This window comes from Artibeus jamaicensis, unplaced genomic scaffold, assembly GCF_021234435.1.
Source record: "Artibeus jamaicensis isolate MK-2021 breed Jamaican fruit bat unplaced genomic scaffold, CSHL_Jam_final contig_384, whole genome shotgun sequence".
Classification (NCBI taxonomy): Eukaryota; Metazoa; Chordata; class Mammalia; order Chiroptera; family Phyllostomidae; genus Artibeus; species Artibeus jamaicensis.
The window spans coordinates 8,252,842-8,280,354 of NW_026521810.1; the positions used below are offsets into that span (position 1 = coordinate 8,252,842).

At 49.3% G+C, this 27,513-nt stretch overlaps 1 protein-coding gene across 8 annotated transcripts in view; it reads left to right on the forward strand.

The window, feature by feature from the left end:
- The first annotated feature begins 1,508 nt into the window (after nt 1-1,508).
- Nucleotides 1,509-27,513, forward strand: part of INPP4A (inositol polyphosphate-4-phosphatase type I A) — a 120,695-nt gene continuing 94,690 nt past the window's right edge. For 7 of the 8 annotated variants that reach the window (XM_037137197.2, XM_037137201.2, XM_037137203.2 and 4 more), the window contains exon 1: nt 1,509-1,748. The gene's annotated coding sequence lies outside the window, so the exon portion shown is untranslated. The remainder of the gene's footprint in view (nt 1,749-27,513) is intronic. The other variant, XM_037137198.2, reaches the window with a different exon arrangement.

Genomic DNA, 27,513 nt, shown 5'->3' on the forward strand with positions numbered 1-27,513 from the left:
TAGAAAATAAAATATAAAAATATGTTTGCATCTCCACAAGCTTGTTTGCCTTTCTGACTTTAATTTTATACTGGGGCTGAAGTTCTGACAATATATATTTTTTATTTATCTAAAGAAATAAAAAAAATGTTTCTTTACTAATTTACTTTCCAGAGTAGAAATAAAGTAAAAAGTCAGAAAAGAAATTAAACTTTTAAAGATGATTTATATTTGCTTATTTTTATTCCAGATTATTATCTGCATTTGATTATTATCTGACTTGGGTGTGTCAGATATAATTATAAGTGAGATCAGAGAATTGTTTAATTTTTATTTCTTTTTAAAAAGTATTTAATTTTTTTAGAGAGAGGGGAAGGGAAGGAGAAAGAGTGGGAGAGAAACATCAATGTGTGGTTGCCTCTCGTGTGTCCCCTACTAGGAACCTGGCCTGCAACCCAGTCATGTGCCCTGACTAGGAATCGAACCAGCGACTCTTTGCTTCACAGGCCTGTGCTCAATCCGCTGAGCCACACCAGCCAGGGCTAACTTTTATTTCTAATAGGTTAATATCTTTCATTTTAAAGGCAAATTATAAATGCTTTAATACCTACAGGGTGTGAATGCTAAGAAGTATTCTGGTTTATTGAATTAAAATAGTTCATTTAAGAATACTTAAGGAGAAACATTTTTTTTCCTGATAATATGTAAAGACCTCAAGATAAAAATTTTTTTAATTTTAATTTACTTTTAGAGAGGTGAAGAAGGGGAGAAAGAGGGAGAGAAATATCAATGTATGGCTGTCTCTCATCAGTTCCCTACTGGGGACCTGGCCTGCAACCCAGGCATGTGCTCTGCCTAGGAATCAAACTGCATATCATTTGGTTTGCAGGCGGGGATTCAATCAACTGAACCACGGCAGCCAGGGGTCAAAATAAAATGTTTATATTCAGTCTAGTATTTATCCTTGCTCAAGCAGAAATATTAAGGTTTAAATTCTTCCAAATTTTCTGACCATTCTATTTTCCTGTAAAAAATAAAGCTTTGGGGGAGAGAGGTGTAGGGAACTAATATTTGGCGAGAGTCTATAAATGCATATTTACACAATGTAGTAACAGAAGTCTGGATGTTAACAGTTTGTCTTCTTTTTGCTTATCTGCGTTTTGGCAGTGAGATGTTAATTTTGCGTGTTTCTGGGTTAAATGTTGCGTTTCCTAACTTCTAGGGTAATCTGTACACTGACAGCGCGGTCACCCAGCCGGCAAACGGCGGAGCGTGTCCCGGCTCTCGGCTCTCCTGCGGAGCCTTCTACCTCGGGGACGCGCCGGGACCGCAGAAGCGTCAGCACGCTGGGTCGAGACGCCGCGGCCCAGGTAGGGGAAGAGGTCCCGAGACCCCTACTGGTGATGCAGTCCCAGCCCCTGGCGGGGTCTCGCGGGAAGCCAGGAATAGGACTCAGAAGTCGGTCTCGGGGCGGACCCGGTAGGGCGCATGCGCGGCGAGGGGCGGGGCTGGGCGGGGCTGGCGGGGCCTCGGCCTCCGGAGCTGCGGCTGTGGTCTGGGCTCGGGCGGCAGCGCGGGCGGTTCTTCGGTGGCTGGAGCAGGAGGACCAGCAGCACCTGGAGCCTGGACGGAGCTCGTGATTTGACGACCAGCAGCGGCGCTGCAGCTAACGGGCTTGGGCGCGCTATCCAGCGGACCGAAGACGGCAGGGCAGCCGGGCGCGGGCCCCGCGGGCCGGAGCGCGCCAGGTCCGTGGGCCAGCCGAGCAGGTGGGTCGGCTGGGAAGGGGGCTCGGCGACGCTGCGGAGCTCGGACCGGGAAGCCTCCCTCGGGGCGCAGCGCGCGCCCCAGCACCTGTGGGCGAGACTGGGACGGTGCCGCGGTTGTCATGGAAATTTGCTGCCTAGCGTCGCAGTCTAGGTCGTGTCTTCTGAGACCTGACCGACCCTGCGCACAGGGGCGAATGCAGACCTGGCGTCTCGCCGGTTGGGACCTGGACTCGGGACCGGTGCCCCGGCAGGCCAACGCCTGCCTGGTGCATCTCCAGGGTGGATCTGGTGACTCCAGATGTTGCAGGCCTCGCCGTGTTTCGGGTGTAAACATATCTGTTAAGAATAAACGTGGGAAATCTGCGACATATGCCTTCCATCTTCGAAACTCTGCCCTTCGCTGCAGGCCTCTAGCCCCCGACAGCGTTTGTGGCATCTTTGTTTTTTATAATTTGTTTATTCCTGCCTTTGCTAGTCAATGAATGGAGGCCTGAGACTTTTGCAGGGAGCTGTGCCCATCTCTTTAAAAGCCAGTCACGAATACGTAGACCATAAAAGATCGAAACACTCAAAATGTCAAAGGTGAATTCATGTCTTTGTCGACTCTGCTTTCCCTTCCCTGTGCGGTCTGCCCTCTGACTTTACATAATGGTGTGTTCCTCCTGCCTGAGTTGTCCGTAATGACAGATCATGGAAGTATTCCTCTGGGTAGGAAATAAGTATAAGGCAGCGGTAGAGCCCATCTTCTTGTGTTTTGCTTTGCTTCTGAATGTGTTTTGTGTTGGGAGGCTGCTTAAGAGGAGTGTTTGATTTGTTGCCTGCACCTCAGAGCAAGAGGAGGGGGTGGGGTGGCAATTTGAACGCCTGATTCTTCTCCATTCACAGTGGATTGTGTGGAGTGTAGGCGAGCCAGTGGGGTGGGGACGGGTAGGTAGGCTTACTGAGTATGAATCCTGGATCTGCCACTTGTTAACTTTTATTTTGAATTTTCTCATTTCTGAAGGATGAGAACAGAACCCCCTTTGCTGAGTGTTTTGGGATCTACCTGCTCTTGGCATAGGATAGCTGTAGGTTGGCCTAGAATGAAGCCTAATTTTTCTTTGGTTGAAAATAGCCTTTCTTTAAGAGGAATTGCCTTGGATTTAGGCTAGGGCCTTTCTTTTTGGGGGGTTCTTTGCAGAAATGTTTACTCCTAGGAGATTCAATTTATTGGTTTCTTTGACAAAAGATGAGTGATGGTGCCCACATGGGAAGGTCAGTGTGGTTGTCCTGTTGGTGGGTTGGTGTCAAAAGACCATGTCCTGTTGCAGGGGTGGTGTTGCATGTGAAAGGAACCCACAAAGCCTCATTCCCTGCTGTTCCTTGTAAACACACCTTCTTAATAAGCCAGAGTTACCAGGACAGTTTGCTCAGAAGACAGGCTTAAAAGAGTGGATGCTGGACAGATTCAAAGAGAAGAGAGGTTGGGATTTCTGCTGAGTTCAGTGACAGAATTAGTTACACTAATTCTATATAGTATGTACTTTACTTATCCAGTTTTTATTGGGCTTATGCATCTCAGAGTTTTTATCTGCTCATGTACAAGTCCTGCCTTCTAACTAGACTCAAATTCAAGGGTGGACATGATTTATGCCATTGTTTTGAAAACTGAATATTTGTCATAAGGTTATTAAACTGAATCTTAGGATTTAAAAAATCACTTTAAGGAAAAGACGATATAAAATAATGTACATGAGAATGTGTTGTAAACTATAAAGCACTAGAGAGGCAGGATATATGATGACAGAGAGAACTGTTGACCCTGAAATTCCCTTTAGCCAGCTGCCTACCTGGGACATTCTCCCCAGCCAGCAAATCTATACGTGCACCAGAAGAACGGAATGGAAAAGTGTGTGAGACCAACTGACCACTGATCTGTACTGAGCGACATTTAAGTTGTTTCCATTCTTCTGCTTTAAGAACAGTGGGGAGTCTGTGAACCGTGTCACTGTTAGCACTCACAAATACCTCAGTCTTCTAGATAACTAGAGATGGACTTTCTGGCTCAAAGAATAATTTTTTTGAAACTCTTGATATTTTATCACTCGTTATCATTTTTAAAACTTTATACACTTTTCTTTTTTGTTTTGTTTTTAAAATTTTTATTTTTATCATTTAATTTTTATTTTTCAAGTACAGTTTTCTGTCTATTTCTCCCATTCCAGCCCACCCCTCCCCCATGCACCCCACCTCCCTCCCATTTTCACCCCCCTTAGTTATTGTCCCTGTGTCCTTTATACTTGTTCCTCTAAATCCCTCCCATTTTTTCCCCTTGAATTCCCTCCCCTCTCCCCTCTGGTCGCTGTCCCCCTGTTCTCTATTTCAGTGTATTTGTTTTTATTTTGCTTGTTTGTCTGTTTTGTTGTTTAGCTTCCTGTTAAAGGTGAGATCATATGGTATTTGTCTTTCAACACCTGGCTTATTTCACTCAGCATAATGCTTTCCAGTTCCATCCTCAAAGAATAATTTTAAACTGATAGTTTTGCCGAATTGCTCCCCACTTGTAAGAGGCTTTATCAGTTTGTTTTTGGTCTCAAAAACTCCGAGATCACATTCTTCTGTTGGTATGTGAAATTGCCTTTTCCCCTTTAACTAGGCCAACACTGAAGGGTATAAATCTTGCTAATTTTTGCAAATCTAATGGATAAAGAAGACATTATTTCAGTTACATTTTCCAACTTACCAAATATATTGAAAACCTTATTTTGCTAGTTTATGTTTGTGCTTCTGTGATTTAACAATGCAGAGCTTTGCCTGTTTTTTTTTTTTTCTTATTAGGTTGTTTTCTTTATCATTTTGGATCATGGAAGTTATTATAAATTCAGACTTTATTGTAGGCAACCTTAGAAGTCTCCTAGGTCCTTGATGGAAATGCTGATACAGTAAGGCTCCAGTCCTGTGAGATCATAAATGTCCTCATTGTTTACTTGGCAGCCAAAAGGATCCACTGGCACACCCTGCAATCCAGGGAGACCCTTGAACTGGGCATCCTTGTTTCCCCAGAGGACTGTGTTCCCCAGAAACACCCACCTACCTAACTGTATTTTCTTTATACCTCCCGACTTGGTACCCCTGGGTCATTCTTCTTAAACATCTGAACTCATAACTTAGAGAAGAGACCATGTGAAATGCCAGTAACACAGGAGAGGGAAGAAATGACCAGAATGAGTTAATTTAATCAGCTCCTGTAACAGCAGCGACACCAGCTGTTGCAGGACTAGGGTGGAGGTGTGGGGACAAGGAACAGGAAGAGAGACAGGGGGTTTCGGAGGCCTCACGGTCCCAGCTAGTAAGTACAGCAAGTGGGTTGTGCAGGCATTCCAAGTCAGGGGCATGAGCAGGGCTCGGACAGAATCCCAGAAGTAGAGGAGGTGAACACTTCCCTCCTGTTGGAGTCCGGAGGACGCACTTCTGCCTTCCTGACCCTACTCCAGAAAATGGACACCTCATTTTATCACCCTAGCATGACCCTCCCCCACTGGATGCTTCCTGCTTCTGAGGCCTTCGCCAAGTGGACCTCACTGAACAGACTTCAGGTCGAAAGCCCTGCAGTGTCTCGCCTGACCCAGGTTGGGGAGCACGGGCAAACACCAGAGGCCATTTGGGCTGGCAGGCACAGACCAGGCGTGAGCAGGTGTGTGCAGAGAGCAGACACGGCACCCTGGAGCTCTGGTTTCCCACTCGTCAGCCAGGTTATGGCAAAAGGGATGGTTAAGAGATTATTCCCACAGCCCTAGGTGGTGTGGCTCATTCGGTTGGGCCTCCTCCCACAAAGCGAAAGGTTGCCGGGTCGATCCCCAGTCAGGGCACATGCCTGGGTTGCGGGCCGGGTCTCCAGTGGGGACATGGTAAGAAGCAATCGATGGATGTTTCCCTCTCACACCCAGATGTTTCTCTCCCTCCATTCCCCTCTCTCTAAAAATAAAATAAAATCTTGGAAAAAAAAAAAGAAACTAAACCCACAGGGAAAAGGCTCATCTAGCTCCACACTGCCTGAACTCATCATAACAGCTGACGTCCCTCAGTGCTCAGCAGGTACCAGGGGTCACTCCAAGCACTTGACATGTATTCATTCATTTTACCCCCTAACAAGACCCTGGAGTTGCTACCGTTATCAGTCTAGTTTGCAATGAGAAAACCAAGGTAGAGAAAGATTAAGCTACTTGCCCAAACTCACACAGCTAATTGGAGGTTCTCAGGGAACTCAGCTGCAAAGTTCGCAGTAGTTTCAGGATTTAAATAAATAATTCTAAAAGACTAGTATACTGAAAAAACAGGACTGAGTAAAAAAAATCCTAATAAATCAAAATACTGAAATAGAAATTATTGATATTGGGGACTCCAAGTGATTAATTTTTACTGATACATGAAGTACAGCATTTATTTATTTATTTATTTTCAGAGATAGAGGGGAAGGGAGGGAGAAAGAGAGGAAGAAAAACATAGATCAGTTGTCTCTTGAGTGCCCCCTACTGGGGACCTGGCCCGCCACCCAGGCATGTGCCCTGACTGGGAATCGACCCCACAGCCTTTTGCTTTGCAGGACAGGATGATGCCCAACCCACTGAGTTCTGCTGGTTAGGGCATGGCATTTATTTTAAAGTCCTGTAAAGGCAGCCATGTGATTTCATGTAAATGGCACTAAATCCAGACACACTTAGGTTTGAATGCCAGTCCAACCTCTTACAACCACCCTCAGGTAGGTGCCTTAACCACTCCTCACCTTTGCTTCCTCAGTGCACCCACTCCACTCCCACAGGGTCTCCTCAGACAAGGTACATGAAGACTGTGGGGACTGGGATGCAGGCGGTGCTCAGAAAACGTTAGGCTCCTTCTCCTTTAGGATGAAAACACATCACGCACATCTTCTCTCTCTGCTTGCCAACCAACCATCACTGCCTCCTCACGATTATGAGGTGGTCCTCGGAGTCAGTGGGACTGTGTGCTGCTTCCCGGCTCCTCTTCCCATCAGCAGGGAAGGAGACACGCCGGCTGGTTCCCAGCCATGGTGTCTAGCAGTCCTCCCTTTGGCTGCGGAGTGGTGAGCATCGTGTAGTCTCCCCGGACCAGGAACCCAAGGCCGTGAGAGTCGGGTTCCTGCGGGTGTGGTTCCCAGGCCAGCAGCTTCAGCTCCACCTGAGATTTAGTAGAAATGCAGCCTCAGTCTTGCCCTCCACTCTGAGTTAGAATCTCTGAGATGGGGCCCAGCAACAATTATCTTTTAATAACCCCTCCAGGTGATTCTGATGCAAGGTCAAGTTTCAGAATGGCCTTAGTCTAATCAAGACCATAGCCATTCCTCAGCTGGAGATGGAACTGGCTTTTCCTCAATCCAGAGAGGTTAGTTCCCAGAGTGGGGAGAAGGCAGAGTGGGTGTTGGGTCAGCCACAGTGGGAACTGAGGGTCGTGGGAAGTGTTTAAGGAGCCTGTGAGCAGCTTTGCTGTCCTTACACCTCCCCCACACCAGCCCTGTGCCTCAGTTTATTGGCCCAGCTAATTGTCCCAGCTGCCATGCCTGCAGCCTCTCCAGTGTCTCTGAAGGAGACCTATGTCCCCCTGCAGACCAGGGTGCTAAAGGAAGCAGCATGGGTGACAGTCTGTCTCTGACCCAGCAGGGGTGGCGTCTGTGGGGCTGGCCATCGAGGATCTGGGCTGGCCCTTAGGACCTACTTTGCCACAGATGCGTAGAGTTTGCATTAATCTGCTACCCCTTGCTCAATTAGAAAAGAAAAAAGCGATACTTTTAATGGGGGGCGGGGCTCCTTGCAGTGGCAGTTCGTAGCTCTTCCTGGCTTTGCCCAGAACGACTTGTGCTGTTGTCCCTTCTGCAAGTAGAGCTCCAACTCTATGTTTGGGTGAATTAAAATAGCCACCCACACCGTGTAATTTGGGAGATCGAAATAGCCTGCTGTTACGCATTTTTTCCTGGAACTAGTCAGCTGTGGTATTTCCAGATTTTCTTGACTTTCCAAGGCTTCCCAAAGTTCATTTTAATCCATGAAAACGACGGTTAGGAAGGCTCCGCCTGAGCTCCTCCACATCAGTGCTTGTCACTGAGGAAGGACGAGCCCCTGGGGAGGGGCTGGCTGGAGGGGGATCCAGAAGCAAAGTCCATCTGAGGTTGTAGTTAGTAGTGAAATTTTTTTTGAAATAAAGTAGAAAATATCCAAGTATGCTTTTTGTAGGAAAAGTAAGCATTTTTTGATAAAACATGTTACCTGCATGTGGTGCGTGTTGGCGTATCGTCGCAACGTCAGTGTTGCTTACTGTGTGTTTTGATAAAATTGTGTCAAACTCAAGTGCCAAGCACAGGGAGGAGGGGCCTCAGGCGGGGTTTTCCTGGGGAGAGGGCCTGTGAGGCACCATGGGTGCAGAACCACTCATCTGAAAGAAGAGGGGCCTTCAGTGGCGCGGGCCACGGGAGTGCAGCTGGAGCCCCCAAGAACAGCGGGAAGAAGGGCCTAGATCTCGCTCACGCTCTGCTTTATCCTCAGTGGTGTTTGACCATCTAGGCCAGACCCTCCAGGAGATGGGGAGGCAATGGCAGGGAGCGTGTCAAGTTGTCAGAGATTTACATTTTAACTCCAGATCCCTGACCATTCCTCCTACCAGTGGGGATCAGCATACTTCTACCTACAGAGGGGGTTGGGGAGGGAGGGGAAAAACAGACATCTGGCCCCACTGAAGCCACTGCTGCCTGTGATTCCCCCCTGCAGTCCTTTGTGGTTTAACAGTGGCAGCACAAGCCCCAAGTCACTTGGGCTGCCTTCGGGATGGGTGTAATACACGTGCTTCAGTGCCGGCGTGAGTCTGGTTTGAGTCGCAAAGCATATGCAGTCATGGCTGCAGGGGCACCTCTGTCCGTTTTTTGAGGTGGGCAGTGTTGGACTGCAGGAGGGAAAAGTGCTGCTGCGGACCCGAGTCAACGTTCTCATCTGTGAAATGGGAAAGTGCCCAGCTCACAGTGGGTCGTGCGGATTAAATAATACAAGTGGGAGAGACCTTTGCCTACAAGGCTCTGAGCCAGTACAGGCAGGGAGTTTCTGTCTTGCAGGAGACAGTCTCTTCTCTCTACTCAGTCCTGACAACTCTGTTTTCCCTCGAGTGCCCCTCCTTGTTTTAATCCTCACTCAAGGACATTTTATTATCGGTTTTAGAGAGAGTGGAAGGGAGAGAGGGGCACATTGATACAAGAGAGAAGCATCGATTGGTTTTCTCCTGTACGCACGCATCCAGAACGAGGATCATACATGCCCGAACTGGGGATCGTATGCACCCAGATGGGGGACCGAATCTACAACATGGGCATGTGCCCTGACCAGGAATTGAACCCTCAACCTTTTGGTTACCAGATGAACCTCCTATCAACTGAGCCACACCAGCCAGGGTGTGGACTGCCCCTATTTTTAAAAAATGTATTCAGAAGGCAAGGATACATCCCATCACTGGCTCCTGCCCAGGACACCTCTGAGGGGAAATGTTGCAAAAGAAGGAGGCTCTGAGAGGCAGGGGACCACCCGCAAAGGTCAGAGGATTAGGATGTGGGTGGAGTGGGAAGGGGAAGTGGGTGGGGCTTGGCTCCCAAAACTTAGTCAGGTGGTTAGTGACCCATCTAAGTCTTCTATTGACACTTTTGTTTTTAAAGATTTTATTTATTTACCTTTAGAGGGGAAGGGAAGGAGAGAAGGAGAGAAGGAGAGAAATATCAATGTATGGTTGCCTCTCGTGCATCCCATGCTGGGAGCTGGCCTGCAACCCAGGCATGTGCCTTAACTGGGAATCAAACCACCATCCTTTGGTTCGCAGGCCCGTGCTCAATCCACTAAGCTATACCAGCCAGGGTGACACTTTTGTTTTTTAAAAACATAAAACCTTGTGATTGTGTGTGGTGGAATGTTGAGTATTTTCACATTTCTTATTCATTGCTTTCACTGTGTTCTGTATATACAAATGATAAGCCAAATGATCACATTCCAGGGTGATAATCAGATGGACAAAAAATGGAAGTAAGATGGTACTATGTGCCAAGAAATGTCAGGCTACCCCAGAATCTTCCAAACATTGTCCCTCCTCTGGTTTTAAAGAGGGGCGGTGAATGGATTGGCTTTAGGGAACACCCTGCTGCTGGATAGTGCTCATCTCAGGTGGCAGAGAGGGCACACTTAGATTTCGCCCCCAGCCTGTGGTGCCCTGGCAAAGTCATGCCTGAACCTCCTCTCCTTCCTTGTTCACTAAGTAGAGGTGAGCCTCTTCATTTCTTCTTAACTTGTCCTCCCCACCCAACACCAAAGTGAAGTTGTGACAGTGCCGAGGGCCAGTGGGTGAGGGGTTGTGTGTTCTAGATGGGGCCGGCCTCGGAGTGACCACACACACACACACACACACACACACACACACACACGGTATCTCTTTAGGGAAGTGCTGCTGCACTCTGGCCATGGGAGTCCAACTGCTGCCTCTTTAGCCTTTCGCTTTCACTCCCCTCTGCAGAGATTCAGCAGTGGCTTTCTAGAGTAAAGACACTTGGTGTCAGGGACCCTGAAGGACCCCGGATATGTCCACGGAGATGGAAGCTGCCTGTGTGTCATGAAACCAGACTCTTCCTGGTGCAGGTAGAGCATCCGGTGCTGTTCCCTGGTTCCGCTCTGCTCTGTTCCCAGGTCGCCCTTCTGAGGCCTTTGCAGGCGCTTCTTCAGAACAGCTGCAGGTTTGTGTGGAAGCCCATGGCATTTTGCCATGGACTGGTGGGGACCACTTACTTCCTGATACTTTCCCCCAATAATTACACACAGATGTCCTCTGGTTCACGTCTGGACTCGCTTTTCCTGGAAGCTTGACATTCTTTCCTGACTTCTTCATTTAACTTGTCTTCGACCTTTTTTTAAAATCCTTGCCTGAGGGTACATTCATTGATTTTTTTAAAGGTATTACTTATTTATTTTTAGAGAGGGGGAGGGAGGGAGGAAGAGAGGGAGAGACACATCATTGTGGGGGACAGGCATCAATTGGCTGCCTCTCCCACACCCCCAAATTGAACGGGCGACCCTTCAGTTTGTAGGCTGGCACTCAATCCACTGAGCTACACCAGCCAGGGCTACATTCATTGATTTTTGGGGGGTGGGGGTTGGGGGGGAGAGGGAGAGAAAGAGGAAGAAAATCTATGCAAGGAGAAACATCAGTTGGTTTTCTCGGGTATGCGCCCCAATCTGGGACCAAATCTGCAACCTAGGCGCATGTGCCCTGACCAGGGATAGAACTCATGTCCTTTGGGTGCACAGGGTGACACTCCAACCAACTGAGCCACACTGGCTGGGGCTCTTTGACCTTTCTCTAAGCTCTATTTTAAACCTTTTATATTTTCTACTTAGCCATTCCTATCCTTTTACATAAAGGGTGCCTGGATTTAAAGTTACCGTAAAAAAGCATAAACTGATTTAAAAAACAACAACAAAGAGTGCATGGATACAACTCTGTTGAGCACTGGCCCTTCCAGAAAAGCCCTGAACGTAGTGCTAAAAGCTTTCCCGTTCTTCATTTGTGTGTCTTTCTTCCGGAAGCACTACAGGCTCAGGAGAGCAGGACTGGTCTTGCCTGACAGCGCGTGCAGAGTTTCGGACAGCTGGCCTGCTGCCAGAGACCGCTGGCCGGCTTTGTGATGACTGTCACCGGTGCCTGCAAACTGTGTGGTTGGTAGTGACTTTACCAGAGGGAGGAAGGTCTTTGCATTTGGAGTCAACTTAATTATTTTAATCATTCTTCAGTTAGTCAGATATCTTCCCCAAGCTGGGTATTAACCTCGTTGGTAGGAGAAGAAAAGCCGCAGGTGGATTGGGAAGCAGTAACGGGCCTTTGCTGGGTCCGCTGACTGGTTCCAAGAGAGGCCGCTTTAGTGACCACAGCGTCACTGTTACACTGACTTGCTTGTTAAGAAGCATCCAGGCTTAAAAGTTAATTTCTGTTGGTTTCCAACCTGGGGAAACACTGGCCTTTTGCACTGGGAACTTCACTGAAGCTCTTAGGGTGTCAGGCCACCTGTCTGGGGTGCAGATCTGGCCTCCTACGGCAGCCGCCACAGCTTCAGCCCCTTAACAGCAAGGAGAGTCCTAAGCTGTAGTGGGATAGATCCACTTCAGCAGGATTAGCTGAGCAGCGATCAAATTCCAGGGCACTACTCACTGTGTCACTCCTTGGAACCGGACATCACAGGATGTGACCAGTGCTGCACACCCACAGGCTGGCTGTGTGGTAAACTGTTAAAGACTGACCAGTGTTTGTTCATGGCAGCTGGCAGCTTGTGGCTCAGACTGTGGACCTAATTTAATGGACTAACTACATGAATAAAAACAGGGGCTATTTTTACCTCATAACCCAGATTTGTCTGACTAAATATGCAGGCCAGTCTATTACATGTTTGGGGCAATGAACAGGATTTTGGTATATTAAGGCTTTTTGAGCTTGCTACTCAGGCAGGCCTAGAAATAGGATGGTTAGCTTTTTTATGATTATAAATGTTGATTATATTAATGATAACCTGTTTTATAAAATAACTCTGCAACAAAATGAATCAGTGTGTTTATAAGGATTCTGAGGATGTACTCACCCAAGCCTGGAGCCCCAGATAAATTTGAGGATGCTTTATTTAAACATCTGTTTAGAAAAAAAAACGGATATTAATGAGCTGAAATCTGTGCTTCCTTACCCCCAGCCCTCAGCATTCCAGGTTCCATGCGACTCTCCACCATTGCGTGTAAGTGGGGACTGGTAGCTCATTAGGGTCGGCACGTGGCGGTGTATAACGGGAAAAGCAACAGGAAGAAAGGAGGCTTAGTCAGCACAGGCGTTTGTTTCTCTTTCACGTGCTCCCTGGGAGTTATGGGTATAGATGTGTGCGTTCCGGTCTTTACAGAGAAACCTTACCTGATTCTTACACCTGAAACGAGGGCATCTCCAAAACTAATGATGAACCTTGGCTAATCTGCAATAACAATTGTTCCCAGCCTTCAAAAATTGTAATTTCATGTTGTAAAAAGGCAAGGATTGTCACCGTCCATGTCTCACCTTCTCCGCCCCGGACAGGCTCTGGCAGGCCGAGAGCAAGCAGCATCTTCCCTTGATTCCCACCAGGAGTCGTTGCCGCCTGAGCTGGCAGTTACCTCCTAGAGAGTTCTGCTATCCAGTTCTCTCTCAATAAAACCATAATGTGTTTTCATCTTAGAGAGTGAAATATTTTACTTAAGGGAGATGGCTACTGAACTTCACAGAAAGCCCCACCCCACCCTGGTTCAAGTGTTACTTGGGACTCGCCTTTTCATTCTCCAGGGGCCACGGGTGGGTGTCTGGCCCCAGTGAGGTGGATGCCGCATGCGTGTTCAGAGGAACCTGACTAGTGGGGCACTATGTGCATTATGAATGAAGGAGCTGAGGCCCTGGCCAGGGGGGCGGTGCCTCTGACTTCCACATTTCCTCTGCCACTCTTAAAGGGGGCATGGCAGGGACAGAAATATAGAAAAGGTGGAAGCTTTTGAAAGCATTGCTGACGAGAAGGTGGCTGTCAACACACTGCGTGGCCATTGGTCTGGGAACTATTGCCAGGGACATAGTAGGTATTTGGGGAACGTGTGTCCAAATGGTGACCACCACAAGTCCAGAGGCACCTAAAGAGTGGCTGGAGCATCCACCCAGCACGGAAATATGTTCCTGCTTGGGATTGGGCGGCGCTCTGGTACAGTTCTGTCCTTAGTGAATGATGTTTACTGTGAGATGAGATGGACAGAAGGGGTCTAGACTGTCTTAGGGGATCAGTTCATGTGCTGACTGGACCTGGGTCAGGTGCTCACCCCTGACGTTGGGGGACTTGGCACTCTGCCTGCCTGAGTCTGTGGACCACGGTGCCCCCACCCCGGAACCGAGGGGCACACGCCCCCTAATGGAGCACAGGGAGCTGTTACTAGGGGGAAGGAGGTGAGCACTGGTCAGTAAAAATGAAACACAGAATAAAGTCACCTACCCTGGGGACCCCGAAGGGCTGGCATGCAGGCTGCCCTGCACCCCACGTTTGGGAGGCCCCTTACCCTCCTTGTTGTGTAGCTCCTGACGGTAATGCCTTAAGGGTCTGAAATCACTCGTGTTAAATTCTGCTTTACTGCATTTTATGGGGGTGTTGTGTTCCACAAGGTCATTTACGAATGTAAAGATTGTTTTCTGGGGCCGTGCCCAGCGAACATAACATATTTGGGGTGCCATTCCTGAGTCTTAAGTGTCCTTTGGAGCTGGGGCAACAGCCTGGTTTTCTGTGTATCTTCAGAGCATCCCACAAGTGCCTGGCACAAAACACGCGTACAATCAATGTTTGTCAAGTAAATGAGTGAACAGAGCTACTGCGTCATTGTTAAAAGTACAAGAAAAGCCTCGGTCTCTCTCGGGAAGCTAGCCTGTGTCTGGGAGGTCAGGTTGGGGTTCAGTGTAACTGAGGAGGGGGAGGTGTGGAGAGAGCCATGGCACAGCTGTCAACCCAGTACAGTCTCAGAGTGAAACCCAACCCGTGGGTCATTCCCCAGCCCCTGACGTATCCTTGCTGTACAGTGACGTTTGTGTCCTTGGCTCACTAGCCCTCTCATCCAGCGGCCAGAATCTGGGAACTGCGTCTGCTCACCTGGGGAAGAGGGGCTACACCCTAGTGCTTGGTCCTCTTGGAGTTTTCTTTCTAAATTTAATCAACCTAAAGACTTTCGTTTACTCATGTGTAGGGCCTGAGTGTGGTTTCATAGGCACCGAAGATGAGGAGAGGCTGGGAAGGTGCGGTGCCCAGGGAGTGTGGACGAAGCCCAGAGCCTCATGCAGGGCGAGTTGCTGTCAAGAGATGGTGATGGCTTGAGCTGGGGGGTTTCCTGGGAGAAGTGTGGGCAGAACTGGGGGTGACACATCAGGAGAGGCTGGGCAGCCCACTAAAGGGCTCAGGGCCTTCTTCAAGTTTGGGACTTCATTCATCCCTCCCTGGAGCTGCTTCAGACTTTTTAAAGCCCTTTTATTCTGTGTTGCTTGTATCATTATTCTTATTTTAAATGACAACAGCAACTCTGTAGTCTTCTTAATGGTTTAAAGATACTCCTTCTTAGATTGTTATAGTTCTTCTAACCATACCTGCTCTCTAACCAGGTTTGCGGGCCAAGGGTGACTTCTTCTTCACTGCTCAAGGTCGGCCCAGCAGGTCCTGATGCAGGGTGGCAGATTATCGCCAGGGCTGGCAGTGGTGGCCCTGAAACCATGTCTGCAATGGTAAAATGAAACCAGCACTGGGGAAGAATATTCTCAACCACCTGTGAAAACCAGGCTGACTGAAGAAGAGGAAGAGGAAGCGTTGAAGTGTGAAGAACCCCCAGAAATACAGGTTCCTAGAAACGGATGTTAATATCTCAGGGTCCTCCTTGTAGTGAAACAGCTGAGTGGGCACTTTTGGTTCCCGACCCTCTGCCTCGTCTCCACAGTCTTGCTGCCCTTGTGACCTTGTGGTGCAGCACAGATGCAGAAGAGTCAGCCCTGACAGCCACTGGCAGGAGGAGAGCAGGGAGTGAGAGATACAGGTCTTGGCAAGGACAGAGTTTGGCTTTGTGATTCCCCTAAAGAACGCTCTATCTCTAAGATCTGGGACCTCGGCACTCGGAGCCTACACTTTATATAGTGATGTAGGCAGGGAGGAGAATGTGGCAGGATGAGCCAGGCTGGAGAAGAGGGAGGTGAAGGGCAGAGAGCCTGGACGCTGGTGGTGGTCAGCTGATGGAGGTGTTGCCAGGAACAGGCGTAGCTCTGTTCCCTCACCTTTCATTCCCCCACCCTCTCGTTGGCGGCTAGGCATGAAGTGACACTTGGCGGGAGTCCTCAAACCTGCCTTATTTAGCTCTATTGGAAAAATTTGATAACATTTTATGTTATGTTTTATAATAGGTATACATTTTCATGGTCCAAAAATTAATAAGGTACAGCAGGGTACATGGTGAAGTCTTCCTCCTGCCTCACCCCCCAGCCACCCAGAAATCCTCCCTGGAGACACCGGTGCCCTGTGCTTCCTGTGTATTCTTCCCAAAGAGACTCTGTCTGTTCAGCGGGTGTGTGTACGTACACATTAAACACTTTATTCACACCTGTGGCATTGCCTCCACATTTGCTGCACCCTTGCCTTCCCCCCCTTACTGTATCCCGGTGCTCAGGGCACATTGGAACAGAGAATTTCTCTCTCTCTCTCTCTCTCTCATATTTCCCCTCAGCTGCACAGCATCGCCTTCCCAGGCTACAACACCAGCTCTTTAACCAGGGCTGTCTTGGTGCCTGATGGGCTTTTTGCAGCCTGCCCTTGGCACTGATGTAGGAACTCTGTGAAAGAGCTGCACCCCATTTTTGTGAGGTCTGGGTTGAATATATCACCTTGGCTGGAAGGAGAACCTGGGGTTACATGATGTTTGAAGGTGCTTCCCCATTTATTTCACTTCTCATCTGGCCTGTAACTTCTTTGGGGAGAGGAGGGCAGTTAATCTATTATGTAAGCTATGCTTCTTTAAAATATGACCTTCTAGTTAAACACAGACCTTTTAAATGAACCCATGTCATCCTGAGTGAGGCTTGTCAAGGCGGTCTTTGGCCCCAGTTTTAGAACAGTGACTCCCAGAGGCTTTCTTTTACCTGTTCCCACCCCACCCCCTCCAGGGGCTGAGCTCCCCTGGTTCCCGGAAGTGATTTGTAGAGAAATCTTTCCATGCTGTTCTCTTCCAAAGCAGTCTCCATGAACATCTTGAGTTTCCTATGTACAATGGCTGCAATATCCTTCACTTTTGAACTTTTATGTTTTACCTTTACTAATAACCAAAATAATATGCATAGCAGCCCTGAGATACACTGTCCCCTTCCTGCCCTGGTGGTGACTGTCAGCTAGCTCGGGACACAGGTCTCTACCGAGTGAGCCCAGCCCTTGCAGAAGGTTGGAGAATAATGGGGCAAAGAAGGCAGCTCAGAGGGCCACACAAATGGCCACTTTCAGGAAGTGAATAGGCTTCTTCTTGTTCGTCTTTTCTCTAAAATGCTCACAGTTTCGAGACTCCACCCTGAGCTCTTTGTGGCTAAGGGTTGCGTGGCCTGGTGAAAGGGACAGTCCTCAGTCCTTATCTTGTGTAGCTATTGTAGAGATTGCAGGCTGGAGCCAGGGTGACTGGGCCTTTGGGGCAGCACAGCCCCAACTCTGAAGTGAGTGGGGGCAAGGGGAGCGGGCACAGAGCTGCCCGGATCCAGGCCTCTTGATGCAGAGCCCAGAGGAAGCTGAGGCTGCAGGGTCTGCACGTGGGAGGCTGGCAGAAACACAGGAAGTGGAGTTGCTGCACGTGGTGCGTTTATTTCAACACTGGGACACAGCCCTCAAGAAGAAAAACCAAGAGTGGAGTGTACATGGAGCAGGCCTGATGTGGACACTGGCCCACAGTGCCTGCGGCGTTACGGATGAGATACGAGACAAATTCATACAGACTACCAAGTCCTGTGGAGGAAAAGGGACAGCATGGCCACTCTCACAAGGGGAGAGCAGCTCGGAGTGGTTTGGCCACTCTCTCAAGAGGAGAGCGCACTGATTCTCACCTTGACAGACTTTTATTGGCTTTCTAATAGCATACATCAAAGAAGGTTTTCATTCATTATGCTTATGTTTGCTTTAGGTAATTACTTTTTACAGATAGCAATGGGAAGGATGTTATTGATTACTTCTTACAGATTAACAAGGAAAAAATGTTGCAAATGCAAGGGAATGATAAGAGCAACTGGTCTGGTTACATTTCAGTCCTTGGGAGAATTAACACAGACTTCAGGAAGTTACTTTGAAGCTACGCAGTAAGCATTTTCTGCCTGAACTCAGGGTGAGAGAGTTTTAGCAAGAGCAAGTCACGAAGCAGCCTAGGTATAGTGCAGGCCTGATTTTCCATGGGAGAACCGATCTGTGGATTTGCCTCCTGCATGCCACAGTGCACCTACTGGGCTTTCCCATAGGGCTGAGCTACAATTGCCATTCCATGTGGATCGGTTCCCTACACAGGCCAAAGAAAGGAAAAGCTGGGGCAGAGGACCAGATGTTAACCCTCAACTTCCACTGGCCCAGGGCCCTTGGCCTGGCTGGCCCTCGCTGGTAGAGGTCTCAGACCCCACATTGGGAGCCCACCTCAGCCCCTTCTTTGGCAGCTGCAGGGCCTGTGGCTCAGAGAAGTGCTTTTGCTTTGTTTACTCACAGCTCTTTGTGCCTGAGGTCTGGAGGGTCTACTCCAGAGATGTCAACAGTGGTTCCTGTGAAATACCTGAGCTAATTGTACTGTGTGTTTGACAAATGCATGTGGCAAAATTGGCTTTATATAGGCCAAGCTAAGAGTCCTTGGGAACCCCTTCTGGGAGAGAAAGTATATGTGAAGGAGCTTTAAAGTTATAAGCAGGATAATGACAGCATGAGTGGCAGCTCTTGTGCAGTTGAGGACTGGCCAGTGGTCCAGGCAGGGTGGCAGGAACTGCCCTGGCCTGACAGAGGTTTCTCGTTTTGGAGGAAGGCTAGGCACTCTGCTGGTTGCCTCATGTGCACTTCCCATTCAATCCAGTGTTTGTGTCCGGGGGCCGCTGTAATAAATGCTTACACGGACTTAGTCTCTCTTAGTTCTAGAAGCTAGGAGTCCACAGTCAGTATCACAGGGCCAAAGTCAAGGCATCAGCAGGGCCATGCTTCCTCTGGCAGCTTTTGGGAAGAATCTGGTCTTTGCCCCGTTCAGCTTCTCGGGGCTCCCGCCTCCTCCTCCATCTTCAGGGATGGCTGTGTAGCAACTTCTGTGTGACTGTTTCTCTCTGCTCCTGCCGCATGGCCTTCTTTCCTGTCTGAAATCTCCCTCTACCTCCTTCTCATAAAACATTTAGGACCAGATTTAGGGCCCACCCATATAATCTAGCATAATCCCCTACCTCAGATCCTCAGTTTCATCATGCCTGCAAAGTCTGTGCCGTGTAACCACACTCACAGGTTCAAAGAGTTAGAACATGGACATATTTGGGGGCCATTGTTGGGTTTACCTCATCCCACAGCAGCCTTATGGGGACATCGAGTTGACAGAAGGAGGAAGCTGAGGCTGAGCAGCTGTTGGGTGGCCATGGTTCTCTTCCCTCCAGACTTTGCAGTGGTGGCTGTTTTGTGATGTTGCTGGACATGTATTGGGTTGGCTAAGAAGTTTGGTATTTTCCATACGATGGCTCCAGTAGCACTTAGTTGTCTTTAACTTCATTCAGAACAATTTTGTGAGGTTGTATTGTGACAGTTGTCATATCAGTGTGCATTAAAAAAAAACAATGAAAATTGGTGAATTTTTGTGTAGCCATTTTAATATTGAAGATGCAAGAAAATAAGCAACATTTTCTGCATATTATGCTTTATTATTTCAAGAAAGGTAAAAGTGCAACTGAAATGCAAAAAAAGAGAGATTTGTGCAGTGTATGGAGAAGGTGTTGCGACTGATGGAACGTGTTTAAAGTGGTTTGTGAAGTTTTGTGCTGGAGAGCTCTTGCTGGACAATGATGCTCCGTGGTCAGGTAGACCAGTCGAAGTTGACAGTGATTGAATTGAGACATTAATTGAGAACAATCAACATTATACCATGTGGGAGATAGTTGACATACTCAGAATATCCAAATCAATAAAGCTGTTGGTGAAAATGAAAAATGTGTCTTTTATTTTTACAGAAAAAACCATACAGACTTTTTGGCCAACCCAATACTTGGCGAACAGAAAAGTCCCTGTCATTTTTCTTTCTTGTTACATTGGTTTGAAATGGCAAGAGCCTTGGTGTCAGGCACCCAGGCTGTGTCTCATTTGGGGTACCTTTGTCCGCTGAATGCGTTTCACAGTGGCCTGGTGCTGGGGCAGCTTCATTCTCCTCATCCTCACACGGGTGCTAGGACAGCCTTGGGCCGTGGTGAAAATTAGATCCCATCACTTGGGTGAAGTCGCCCAGCAAGGGTTCGTGTGCCATGTGACACGTGCAGTGTGAGTTCCAGGTTTCAGCCAAGGATAAGGCACATGAACAAGGCATTTAGGAGGGACTGTGTTCATATCTGGAAGAAGTAGTGCATTGGGAGGTGTGCACATAGTTGACCCCTTAACATGACACATTCATCAAATGCCTGTTCTCCTGGGCAGTCTAGTGGACAAAGCAAACAACCAGTCCTTCTTGCCCTGGGCGTGAGAGTCAGGGGACAGATAGTTGAAGAATCCTTCTGCAATTGCAAACTCAAGGAAATAGTCTTAAAATAGGAATATACTTACATATGCATATGTCACATGTTTATATGTTATAAGTAACCTGATAGATATTCGTGGTAGTCCCTGCTCCTGAATCTGTGTGGTATCTTCAGCTCATCCTTGTCTCTCACCCACCTCAGAGGCTGGTTGTTGGTCCCTGAGTTCCCAGTGGCTGGCTTCTAGGACCCTGGAGGAGCTGACTGGGCCCAGTTACTTCCTCCCCACTGAGTAGAGCACACTTCCTTTCTCTTCTCCCTGAACATATGCTCCGGTCGGGGCCTGTGGCCCAGGGCCCCGCGCAGCCCTGGCTTCTGCCCAGCCTTCGGGTAGACAGCGACATGGCCGTTAGAAGGAGCCGCTGGCTTTCAGGAGCCTTTCTGTGAGCTACTACTGTGTGCTGCGTGGGTGCACATTGGTTCTTTTAATCCTTTGAACACTAAATGAGATAAGGCTGGCTTCCCATTTTACAGATGAGAGAGTGGGGGTGCAGAGAAGTCGCCCAGCTGATCAGTGGTAGAAGTCTTTCTTTCTACAAAGCCCCTCACTTACAGTTAGACCAGCCACCAAGTTCACAGGAGTGACGGGTGCCAGTGGGTGATGATGCCTGCCTGTATTTTTTGGATGGGAGCTCTGTCTCTGTGGAGTACTTGTCTCACACTTGTGGCTGTCTGGCAGTCCTTGGGTGCCCACTCCAGGCTTCTGGACTCGGAGAGTCTTCCTGTGGAGTGGGGCGGGGGAGTGCTTCGTTCCCCCGTGGGCGGTGCCGTGTGCCTGTGCTGCACATCTCCTCCTTCTTCCCCGGTCAGCATTCTGTTAACGTGCTCTCCATCCGCTTACCTCCTTTCTCCTTTTCCGTGTTCTCCGTTAAGACTGAGAACCTGTCAGCAGTGTTAGTGATGCCCCACGTGTGGGGCAACAGGTCCGGTGAAGACCCAGCAGCACGAGTGTCCTTCGCCCTCGGCACTGAGCAGAGTCCCTGCCAGGCCTCCGTGGACTGACTTCCACCTGTGTGATGTCCAGCGTCTTTCCTTAAGTAAGAGAATTCTTTCACATGCCCCGCACACTCATGTTTGATTTTGTAAATAGATGCACATGCAACCCACACTTGATTTTCTTGAATTATAATAATATTTTTTCTTATTTTAAATCAGTAAAAGAACAAATGAGTTAAATAGCCATTTGCCTGTGAGCTTGGAAACTTAAGTGGCATTTAGTGGTAATTGTACATGAAAAGTATTCTCTAGGTTCCAAATAACTTACAAGTACCTTTGGAAGGCCACTGCCCATCAATTCAACCTCAACTGTGTGGAACTGCAGAACCGAGCTTTAACATGACGCATCAGTGGTGGTGCCTTGTTTACTTTCCCATGCACGAGAGCGTGGACTAATTTAACACATGACAACTCCGAGTGGAATAATAGTAAAATCTTGAGGTTTTACAGTAAGGAAGTGAGAGCCTTAGATACCCCGGTCTCAAGAACACAGAAAAGTTAAGGGTGCCATCCTGGAGAAGTAAGAAAGAAAGGAAGGAGAATAAATAACCCCCCAAACAGAGCCAGTACAGTGCAGTGTGAGGCTGGTGGGTCACAGTGACGGCTCTGAGACCTGTGTGGGCACCTCCTTCTTGATGGTTTTGATCCTGAACCCAGTGAGATGTTGGCTTCAGGAGAACAGTGAACAGTGAAGGACCGTAAGTCCGTCTGAGATAGCACAGAGCTCATGGCTGGACATTGAGGGCTGGGGAGACCTTAGGTCACCCCCCCAACTCTGGGAACTCCCAGCTGAGGAGGCTTGGTGGAAGCCTCTTGAGGTCCTTGCTGAGATGGCAGACAGGACAAACTGGCAGGACGAACGTGGACAGCCTTGGGAAAGAAATTGTTGCGGGTAGGGGGTTACAGAGGGAAGCAGAGTGGTGTTACTACTTCTTTTACCCCACTGCATGTGACAGTCACCTGGGGGCTTTTGAAACTCCCACTGCTCCCACTCAAGGCCAATAAAACACTGTGGGGTTGGGGCCAGCATTGGCATTTGTCTCCTTTCCCAGGAGGTGATTCTAAGGGGCAGCTGAAGTGGGGTGTTGGGCCCTAGAGGTTCAGAACTTGGGCTTCTGACCTGGACCAACCTGATCTGAACCCTGCAGAGCTAAGCTGTGCCAGCCTTGGAAATGCCGAGCCTCACTCGTCTAGTCCATCTCTCAGAGGTGCGAAGGTGCAGTGAGGGGGTGTGCGGGGTGCGGGGGAGTCTGCTGGCCTGAGGAAGGCTCTGTGGCAAGGGCGGCGGTTTGTTGCTGACATGACTGGGCCAGTGGCAAGTGGCCCACCTGACTCCTCTCTGTTCATGGCTTTGCTTTGTGGAACTACAGCCCTGGCTACAGCCAGTTGTCAACACAGTGTTGCATGGCCGAAGAGTGTACAACCACACTGACAGATCTCTCCAAAGTCATGGCCACAGAGCATATTTCCCTACTATCCTAGACCAGGGCTTGGCCGACTTTTCTGTGAAGGGCCAGAGAGTTCAGATTTTAGGCTTTGTGGGGCATGCAGCTCTGTAGAAAATAGGTAAACAAATGGGCATGTCTGAGTTCCAGTGAAGCTTCATTTCCCCAAACCAACGGCTGCAGGATTGCACCCTTGGGTTGTAGTTTGCTGACCCCTGTCCTAGACTATTATTTCATATTCCGTCTTCACACCTCAATACCTTTTGTCTCGCCCGCCTGACCCCTCGCTGCCCCCGGCACTGCTTGCAGTCTGCTGAGAAAACAGCCAGCCCGGAGAGCACTTCTTTGAACCGCTCACCAGTTTCTGTGCCCTGTGTCTGGCCCCCAAGCCCAGCCTCTTATGCACTGCATCCATCCTCTCACGGGGGTCAGTCCCCAGGCTGCGTCTCAGGTGGCTCGTCATCGCCACTTCATCAGCTCCCTCATCCATTAACCTCAGCTCCCGGGATCCCTCACTTCAGCATCCTCCTCTCTCTTCCAGCCTCCTTGGCTGTTTTTCTTCCACTCCCCGATGACAATGGGCATGTTCTGGGACCTCTCCTTCCCTCTCCTCCCCTCCTCATTGCTTTGGTGGTGGTGTCCACTCCGGTGCTTTAATTTCCCACTGCCAGGCCCTAGCAATACTCTCCAGTTCCAGCTTCTCCCCTGGCCTCCAGGCTCTGATTCCATCGCCTTCCTGACAGCTGGCATCTCAAACTTCACACGTCCCCTCACCCACACCTTCCCCTCAGTGGGTGAGCACGCGTCTCTGGTGCGAGGTGTTCAGTGAAACCTTGGAGTCATCTGTGATAGCTCTTCGCTTCCCATGCTGCCTCTGTCCGCACTCCTGTTGACTCCGTCTTCAGAAGACGCACACTCCTCCTTTCTTAGGGCCCAAACCTTTGTGCAGTCACCCTCCCTCCCTGCAGCTGCCCTTGCCCAGGTCAATCTGTTTCTGGCAACATCAGCTAAGTCACTCCTCTGCTCCCAGTGCCCCCGAGGCTCTCATTTGTGTAAAGCAGTACCATGAGGCCCCACCTGGTACCCCTACTGCATCTCCTCCTGCTGTCCCCACTGTGACCTCACGGCCTCACGGCCTCAGGGGGTTGCCCTGGCTTGCCCTGCTCTCTGCACTCTTGCCTCACACATTTGCTTGGCTTACTCATTTTCATACCTCCTTCGGGTCTTTGCTCAAAGGTCACCTTAATAAAGCCTATTCTGGCAACTTCATTCAAAACGCAAGTCTGCCACCCCTCCCCAACTTGCCCATGCTCTCTGCCTTGGTGCTCACCCTGCTGCTTTAGTGCCCCCAACGTTGCCTTGGGGTGGTGCCCGCATGAGACCCAACACCTGGCAGCTGTTTCCAGATTCTCTTCAACCAGGTGTGGCTGGGTTTGCAGCCAGCGTCCTGTGAGAAGCCTCAGTGGGTGAGCATGGCCTGCCTGCGTGAGTCCTACAGCCAGTGTTCCGGGTGGTGATGGAGAAGTGTGGGGAGAGCTGTGGGAAAGCCCTGCTTTCTTCTTGAAAACAAAGGCAGCTTATTTTTTATTAAGAGCTTAGGATTTATAGCCACAAAGCCTTCATAATGATACTATTTGTTAAATCATGTTCTTAGACATATAAAGGGGTAATATGCAGGCTGAGGTGCTTACCCATCTGGCTTGTACAAACACTTTCCCCAGACTTTTCATTTTTCTTTCCTTTTCACTTGAGATTTCAGAGTCCTACTGTTTGCCTTGTTTGTCCCTGGATTTTATGGAGCCCATTTGGGGTGTGGTGGGGAGTGTTGGTCTGTGGGCACTAACCAAGTGCAGGTGCACCCACCCTGGGTGCCTCCTGACCCCAGACCTCATGACCCCCAACCCCTGGGCGCCTACTGACTGGAGCCTTCCTGGCTCTCATCCCCCACTGCACAGAGCAGAGGGATGAAGCCCTCTTGCCACTGGTTCTGAGCTCTGTAGGAAATGCTGTGTCCCCGAGTGGGTGGCCCTTTTCTTCCCCTCCTTCGGGAGTCATGGCTGGACCTGGAGCCCAGAGTTTAGCCCGCTGCCCCGAGGCCCTGCGCAGGGAAGGTTGTGTGGGTGTTTCTCTCTTCCTGGGCAGCCACTGAGGAGCAGGAAGGGGAAGGAGTGGTGGCACTTCGGGTGGCTCCTTCCTGGGTGTCGCCTCTGGTCAGGCATGGTTCCAGGCCACACCCCAGGAGATCTGGAGGACTTTTCCCAAGAAAACATCACTGGCCATCTTTGAATGGGTTTTAATATGGGGTTCATTTTTGCCACAGCTGACTCAATCTGCAGCCTCAGAGGCTGGAATGATGCAGGCAACCTTGCTTGGAGGTCACATTTAGCCGTGAGCGCCGTATGAGGCACGCGTGCGAGTGCACGTATGCCTGAGCCTGTGGCTGCACTGCGGGCGGCCAGCACCGTCCCTGTCCTGACCTTTGCCTGTGAGAAGCACCGTTTCATTATTTCCCATCATTCCACGTAGGAGAAAAGAACTGATGATTCTGGGGTTAAAAAATTGAGTTTTAGGAAGCTTTTCCCTTTCCACTTGACAATCTCACAAAGCTATGCAGAATAGAAATACACAACAGGTAGGAGCGTGTGTATTTTTAACTCACATTTAAGGCTTCCGTTGTACCTTATCATGCATGGAATGTCTGTTGGGCCACTCGAGGAGGTGATTCTTAGGAATGAAGGTGAGGTGCTGTTTGAAGGTCAGGCCTGTGGTGCTGCTCAGGTTGAGCTTTCGGGAACTAGGGACCAAGCTCAGGGTGCATTTGCTGAATGGACTGCGTAGGTTTGAAATGCTTAGCCCAATGGTCTGCAAGCTTTTTTTTTTTTGTATCTATAAAAGCTCTCCAAGATGCTGTGAACCCTGTTAGTGTTCCCCCCACCCCTTGCCGGGCTCTTGAAGTGTTCAAGAGCCCCTGTGTCATGCAGACCAGGCATGTGCCCCGACTGGGAATTGAACCAGCGATGCTTTGGTTTGCAGGCCCATGCTCAATCCACTGAGCCACACCAGCTGGGGCCACAATGTGTTATTTCTTAATAGCTGTAGATAGGGCTGTGTCATAAAGTACAAAATATTCTGCCCTGAAGAAGCTTCGCAGAGGAATTGCTGTTTAAATAGGTGGTGAAGCATGAGCTGGCATTGGGAAGCCCAAGCCCAGGGACAGGAAGGGCATTCCAGGCAGAGCGGACCACCTGCGCAAAGGCGTGGAGAAAAGGCCTGGGTGTATTACTCAGTAAGCGTGGGAAGGGGCAGAGAAGGCTGGTGCTAGAAGGTTCATGCTGGTGCAGGACTTCTTGCACTACCTCCTTTCTGTGCTGAGAAAGCCACGGAAGGGATGGAATCTGGGGACTTAGCCCATCAGATTTATAGGTTCCAGGGAGCCTCTGTAATCCCACCTGAACAAACCCCACCAATGGTTCAGGTTCAGAAGTCGTCTCCCTCCACTGGCCATTTAAACTGAAAGCCTGATCAGCGAGGATGAGAGCTGAGGGTAGCAGAGGGAGGCCAGGCCTGGATGAAGCAAAACCATGGGCAACACACAAAGCGTCGAATGTACTACAAAATGAGTTTACTCTGGCTAAGATTACATGTAAAATTTAGCAGCACATCGAACTTTTTCAGGTATATTGTTTTTATACTTTAAGCATCAGTATTACATTGCATGACCAAAAATGGTCATAATGGCCTGCCCTTGGCTGTGGCAGACAGGGGTGTGGGCAGGGCTGGAGCTCCAAGCCCTCATCCTCCTTCCTGGTTTCCTTACCTGGGTGGGAGCTGAGGAGGAGGGCACTCCCTGTCACAGGGGAAAGACAGGCCTCAACGGGGGCCTGTGTTTCCCGCTTGGCTGCAAGTATTTCCAAACAGCAGTATGGGTTGCGGTTATAATGGCTTTTGTTTGTTTCCACAGATGTACCATCTTCTCGTTGTTTACCAAGGCTAAGCTGCAGTTGAACTGCTCACAGGTAGTCAGAATTCGAGGGCAGAATCTTACTAAAATTCATTCCAAATAGCTCTGTGGCAATGAGCCTTTTTTTGCAATGAGATTTTGTCCATGTTTTTCTCCTTAATAAAATTAGTCAGATTTGCCCCTGGAAATTCTCAAAAGTTTTAAAAGAATTTGATTGGAATGGTTGCATAAAATAATAAGGATTTATATCATAGACACTTTCTTTCTCTCTCAATTTGAGTCTCAATATTTGTTTATTCAGTGGTAGGTAACCCCAGGGTTTGGGTCCAGTGTTGCGAGGACACAGGTGTCAGAGCTCACTGCACTGGGCTCGAAGGGTAAACCAGTGCTTGATTGGACTCTTGGTCTCAGCACAGCTCCGCGTTGAGTGGAGATCACCGTGCTTGCCGGCCCTCAGAAGGGTCCCCATTCAGGAGCAATTCAGAGTAGGGACCGTCTCTATCTGGGCTCTGGGGATGGAAGTCCTCTCTCCTCTTCCCCTCGGGTGTCTTGTCCCCAACCCTGGTTTCATGGGACCCTCTCTGGGTACGGTGGCTCAGCTCCAGGTTGTGTGTGGGGGGAGAAGCCACTGCAGGACGGTCTCTGCTGGGGGCAGGGGCTGGGGTGGCATTCCTGGACACCTCTCCCTGCTCCAGAGGGAGTGGGCGCACCTCCATCAGAGGTCCTGGTCACCAGGTAGTTTCCCTCACGCTCCGTCACCCAGAACACTCAGTTATGGCTTGTCTCCCTTCTCTCTTCCAGAAATCCACATAGGGCCCTTTGCGCCATTCTTTTCCTAGCCAGGTTTTTAAAGGGTACTTTTAATAGTTTAACTGACCTTCTTCAAAGCCTTATTTCCTGTGGGAAGCCTTCTATTTCTCTGGGCATTTGGGGCCCCTCCCTGCTGTCCTTGGTGCAGTGGCCTTCCAGGACCTTCCAGGGTCCTTCCGGGACCCTTAGTTCCTAAACAGGTAGGAGTCCCGGGCCTTGG